The sequence below is a fragment of the Bidens hawaiensis genome, unplaced genomic scaffold (genome assembly GCF_021521415.1).
Source record: "Bidens hawaiensis isolate Kalapana, Puna unplaced genomic scaffold, B.hawaiensis_p1.1 tig00031747_1, whole genome shotgun sequence".
Classification (NCBI taxonomy): Eukaryota; Viridiplantae; Streptophyta; class Magnoliopsida; order Asterales; family Asteraceae; genus Bidens; species Bidens hawaiensis.
The window spans coordinates 127,280-134,194 of NW_027495356.1; positions in this window are offsets into that span (position 1 = coordinate 127,280).

Consider the following 6,915-nt stretch of genomic DNA (forward strand, 5'->3'; position numbering starts at 1 on the left):
AACATAATAAATATGAGGGAAAACTAGTGTGTTTTACAACACACAAATATCCCCACATATAAAAGATTTTTTCGTCCCTGAAAAAGAAATTTACACAGGAGCATAACCAAGTGAAAACAAGAAACTCCCAAATTATTTTATACTATCAAAACAATAGAAACAACTCGACATATTGACCGTGATTGCTGGTATATTTGTCCACTTTAAACCCAACCACTAACCAATCAAGCCCACAATTGCGTTAAGCGTTTTAAGTGAAAGAGTCACGGCTACACCTACCCCATTTCAGATTGTCTGAAAGCTAGAAAAACTAGAGTCGAAGTAGACTAGTTTGACAATTCATTGAAAGCCAATGACTCATTGATGGTACAAAGTAGATGCACTCGGTGAAATTTGATGTATGAATGGTCATGTGGAGGTCGTATGCACTATTCCTAAATATTATTGAACTTTGTCCTATAAATCCATAATTTGATATTTATTGACTAAGAACCTTGAGCCCCAATAGTGATAAACTCAGACTCACTATCCTCTTAGCAACGCGTAAACTCTCAGCCCCCGTCTAGTATGTGCATCTTTGGCCTCTTTTACTATTTTTGGTATTTGTACTTTCTTTTCTTTTTCATGCCTTTGCAAGATTTTTTTAAAACATTTTTTGCACCTAAATAAATATAACTATTTTCTAAGCTCGTAAAAAGATGTACATTGTGGTGGTGTGCTGGTTTGAGTGCATATAAGTCTTAACATCTCAAAGTTATTAGATTATGGTAATCCTCCCTAAACATCAAAATTCGATTTCACCGTTTCCCAAAGTATTAAATAAGCTAAAGAGGACTATCAAAGCTAGTTGTGCCTACCGACACCTCACAAATCAAATATGCAAACCATCTCTTTTTTTATTATTATTATATTTTTCAAAAGTTTCAAGTGTTTGTTAATACAATGGTAATAATATCATTTCCTGCTTAACGTAGAAGAAAACCAAATTTCAAGGGACATTTTTTTTATTAAAACATTTTTTTAAACATTTTTTTTAAATTCAGTCGCCCCAGTCACTTTCAGTTTTCGAGTAAATGGCTATCCCGTATGTCTACAGGTAGATAACAGGAGCAAACATATATAAAAATACATGTTCCTCGAACTTGAGTAACCGACATAATTTTAAGCGAAAGAATTAAACAAAACATACAACAGTCGCCCCAGTCATTTTCAGTTTTCAGGTAAATGGCTAACTTGTATGTCTACAAGTAGATAACATGTTCAAACATATACAAGTATATGTCCCTCAAACTTAAGTAACCGGCATATTTTCAAGCGAAGGAGTGCAAAAATATGATATATTTTTTTCTACAGCTAAGTAAAATCAACTCTCATCCCCACACTTAGAACGAAATCTTCCTCGATGAGAACAAGAAAAAGAAAGAAAAATTAAATAAAATAATAATAGAACTTAAAATTTTCAAGACTAAAATAGAGAATGGGTTACTCCCCTAGTTTATATGCAGAAATTTCACCAACTGTGTATCAATCGAACGACCGTATAGCATTTCATTCGATGCCGCAACCTCGGGAGAACCAGTTCCAAAATGCCATCAAAGCTACCATGCACATAATAATACCTGCAATAACTCAAACTCGCTCGCATGTAGCGGCATACAAAACAGAAAAACAGAAGATAAGAAATAAACATATTTTTGTGTTTTTGTATTATTTTATTTTCTTTATTTTTTTATTTTTAATAAATAGAATACCCCTAAAACCGACCGACTCAAATGGAGATTGAGTATGAGTAGTTTTAATTTGGAACATCCTAACAAAGACAAAAAAAAGTAAAATATATAGCAAAAATAATAAAAAGACACTCTACAGCTCGGCCTATCTCCCGAGTGATGCATCCAACACGTCTACGCCTCAGTGAGTAGGTCAAGGTAGAATACCTCGACTGTTGGATCATAAACCGGCTCGCCTATGTAGTGCTTCAACCTATGGCCATTCACATTAAATTTCCCGCTCTTATCTTGTATCTCAATAGTGCCATACGAGAATACCTCTGTGACTGTGAATTGTCCCAACAATCGGGATTTCAACTTTCCCGGGAATAACCTCAACCGGGAGTTATACAATAAAACCCGATCCCCACACTTGAACTGCTTATTACCCTTCAACGTTCTATCATGCAGTTCCTTCGTCCTCACCTTATACTTAAACGATTGCGCGTACGTGTGATCCTCCAGCTCCTCAAACTCATATAGTTGGTGGAAACAAGTTCCTTCGGTGGAAGATAAATCAAGATTAACCCTCTGGAGAGGCCATGAAGCACGATGCTCCAACTCAACAGGAAGATGACAGGCTTTCCTGTAAATCATCCGAAACGGTGTGGAACCGGTCAGAGTTTTATAGGATGTACGGAAGGCCCACAAAGCATCATCCAATTTTTCGGACCAATCCCGACGATTAGAACCAAGAGTTTTCTCAAGAATGCGTTTGATTCACCGATTACTCACTTCCACTTGCCCACTTGTCTGTGGTGGTAGGCGGTCGCAAGCCGATGGGTGACCCCATAGCGCTTCAACGTCTTCTCCATCTGCGCATTGTAGAAGTGAGTACCTCGATCACTTATCAAGGCTTTGGGACACCAAAACGAGAAAAAAGACTCTTAAGAAAACGAACTTCAACTCGGGCATCATTCGTGGGTAAAACCTTGGCCTCAGCCCATTTCGAAACATAATCAACGGCCACGAGTATGTACTTGTTCCCACGCGAAGATGGAAACGATCCCATGAAATCAATGCCCCACATATAGAAAACCTCACAAATCTGAATAGCATTTTGGGGCATTACATTTCGCGACGAGATGTTGTCGACACGCTGGCAACGATTACAACTCATCACAAACGCATGCGCATCCTTAAAAATCGAAGCCTAATAAAAACTAGAATTAAACACCTCTTCGCCGTCGAACTCGCACCGTGGTGACCTCGTGTCAGTCCTACATGACAATGGCTCAGAATCTGCCATCCCTCCTTAGCATCTACACACCTCTTAATCAGCTGATCAACACCGATACAGAAAAGATACAGGTCCTCCCATAAGTCGAAGTTAACATCAGCAAAGAATTTCTTCTTTTGCTAGTAAGGAATCTTCGGGAGATACCCGTCCGCAAGGTTGTTCGTGAAGTCACCGAACCATGGAATCCCTCCTCCAATGCTGTAACAAACATGAGACTCTATGTTGGAAAACGGTCATCGATCCTGACCCCCGAATCTCCTAATTCTGCTCCCTCTAGACGTGAAATATGATCGGCCGCCACACTCTCGGCCCCCCTTTTGTCATAGGTCTCAATACCAAACTCTTGAAGAAACATGATCCATTGGATAAGACGAGGCTTGGCATCCTGCTTGCTGAAGAGATATCGAATAGCAGCTTGGTCCGTGTACACAATCATCTTGGACAAAACTAGATAGGACATAAGGTTATCAAATGCAAACACCACAGCTAAAAGCTCTTTCTCGGTGGTGGTATAACTCTCCTGTGCACCATATAGTGTCCGGCTAGCGTAGCAAATCGGATGGAAGTGTTTATCCTTCCGCTGTCCAAGAACCACTCCGACTGCGAAGTCGCTCACGTCACACATCAACTCGAATGGTAACGACCAGTCGGGAGCAATCATGATCGGGGAATTAATGAGTTTGTCTTTCAAAAGATCAAACGCCTCGATACACAGCTAAAAAAACGAATGAAGCATCCTTCTCCAGAATTTTGGTCATGGGTCTCGTGATCTTAGAAAAGACTTTGATGAAGTGGCAGTAGAACCCGACAAGACCTAGAAAACTTCGGATGGATCTCACAGAAGTGGGCGGGGGAGATTAGAAATGGTCTCGACCTTTGCTTAGTTAACCTCTATCCTCGCATTCGAAATCCGATGCCCCAAAACAATGCCCTCGCGTACCATAAAATGACACTTTTCCCAATTAATGACCAGGTTGGTGTAAACGCAGCGGGCAATCATCCTCTTAATATTAGAAAGGCAATGATCAAAGGAACTCCCAAATATAGAAAAATTGTCCATGAACACCTCCATGGAGTCCTCAATCATGTCGTGGAAAATAGCCACCATGCATCTCTGAATGTGGCTGGAGAATTACACAGCCCGAACGACATACGTCTATAGGCAAATGTTCCGTAAGGTTAGGTAAAAGGGGTTTTCTCCGGGTCATCGGGAGCTATCGGAACTTGGAAATACCCGAAGAAACTATCTACGAAGCAGTAGTACTGCTGGCGTGCCAAGCGATCCAACATCTGATCAATAAAGGGTAAATGAAAGTGGTCTTTCCTGGGGACATCATTCAGTCTGCGGTAGTCGATGGAGACTCTCCATCCAATCACAGTCCTAGTGGGAATAGTTTGTTCCTCTTATTGGTGATGAAAGTCATGCCACTTTTTTTAGGAACCACTTGAACTGGACTCTCCCAAGCACTATCAGAAATGGGGAAAATGATCTCCTTCTTCACAACCTCCTGCATCTTCGGATTAAGCCGCCTTTGCGGCTGAACAAAAGTTTTGAAATTATCCTCCATGAGGATTTTATGAGTGCAAAACTAAGGGTTGATATCCTTAATGTCGATAATATTCCATGCAATCGCCTCCTTGTGCTCTCGTAGCACCCTCAACAACTTCTTCTCGACCCCCGTCAAAGCATATGCAATAATAACCGGCAACTTTCTTTCTTCATCTAAAAACGCATACTCCAGATGGGCATGCAAATCCTTAAGCTCTAAGAAAGAAGAAGGACTCTCGACGGAGGGTCGGTCCATCGGATCGTCTCATACGATCCCAGCAGACCCACTAGCTTAATGTCCATGTGACTCGGTGTCGTCATCCAAGATCTGATCGGTCATGGCAACTATCTCAATCTACCGAAGCTCCCTATCGAGAATCTGGGTGTCAGAGGCAGATCCTCCACATATCTCGCTGAAAATCTCCCCAACGTGTTCCATAATGGTATCGTTGAAATATAAGGAGTCATCAGCAGACTTGGGGTGTTTCAGTGAATGTCGAACTTCAAAGATGATGTTCTCATCTCCAACTTTGAAAAGAAACTTACCCTCGCAGAAGTTGATCAACGCCTGTGCAGTGGCAAGGAATGGTCGACCTAAGATAAGCGGGAAAATATCATCATCGTTCATGTACAAGATGACAAAGTCCACCGGGAAGATGAACTTGTCGACAATGAGCATGTTCCCGACCTCCCTCGGGGGTATTTCACAGAACGATCAGCAAGCTGGATACTCATCCGGGTAGGCCAGGGTTCGCCTAAGACCAACTTACGATACACGGAATACAGCATGAGATTAATACTGGAACCAAGATCCGCCAACACATAAGCTACCGTATCATCACTCAAGATGTAGGAAATCGTGAAACTTCCAGGATCAGACATCTTCTCGGGTAACTTTCTCCGCAAGACTGCAAAGCAACTACCACTAAATAGGATGGAAGAGACCTCAGCTAACTTCACCTTATTCGAAAGAATATCCTTAAATAACTTTGCATATTTTGGCATTTTAGTGAGTGCCTCAAGGAATGGAATGTTAAGGTGAAGCTGCTTCAACAGATCATGGAATTTGGAATTCTGCTCTTCGTCTCTATCCTTGCGGAGTCTCCCAGGGTATGAAACTCTAGGTTTATAGACTCTCGCTAGTGTGCTTGGTAACTGCTGGTTTTCGGCATGTGCTGTACTTCCTGGGCTACGCCTCTGATGCACCTTGGCCGGTGGAGACTATAACTGAATCTCCTCGTCCACCTGCTCTTCTCCATCGACCGCATGCTCCTCAACGACTCCTCCTCCAGTCACCTCCTAAATCATGGGCTCGCTGCGTACCCCTGCACCGCTCCTCGTCGTCACAGCCTTCGCGAATCCCTTTGGGTTATGCTTCGTATTACTCGGAAGTATACCCGGTGGCCTCTCATTTATTCAACTCTCTATCTGCCCCATCTGCTGCTCGAGATTCTGAATTGACGCCCTCTGATTTCTCATGAATGACTCGTGCTCCTGAAATAACTCTTGGGTCTCTTTGTGACGGGAATCCTCTCGAGTCATAAGCTGTGACAACATCTGTGTCTGATGTGCCATCATCTCCTCTAAAGTGGGCTTTTTCTCCCCGCTACTCGCTCCCTCACAGGAATCTTGGAATAGACTCTGACGCTAATGGAAACCGGAGTGATTTCCGTTCCTCCAGTTGGAATTTTGATTTCCTCTCCACCCCAAGTAGTAAAAGTTGAAAGAATTTTAATTTCAGTTCGTATTACTAACTAAGTTTACCGCCTCCTACTGGAAACCTACGGGGCATTGAACAGTATCATGCCCTCCTCTACAAATCTCGCACAACTTGCTCTTCACCTGCAAGTCCTTCATAATCTTTGCTAACGTCTCAACCTGTGTCGCGAGTGCAGTGTTCGTGTCGACCATATGCATGCTGCGTGATATGGAGTCGGCGGTCTTGGTGCTATTGGCAGGTGGTCGCTGATATCCACTCATGGCTAACCTTTTAAACAAAGAAATGCACTCATCCGTATCCTTCGTCATCAACAAATTTCCTCCCACCGCCGTGTCAAGCATACTCTGCGTCGTGTTCGTCACCCCATTATGGAACTTCTCAACAACTTCCTAGTCTTGCAGGCCATGGTTTGGACATAAAGCAAGTAGATTTTTGAATCTCTACCATGCTTCGTAGAAACTCTCGGTGTCCTCCATTTTAAAAGAATGAATCTGATTACGAAAACGAGCGGCCTTAGCCGGGGATCGTATATCTCAAGAAACTGGGTCTGCATGGCGGCCTAAGTAGCTATGGATCCCTGTGGGAGGGACTCAAGCTACATATTTGCATGATCAATGAGTGAGAATGGAAAAACGCG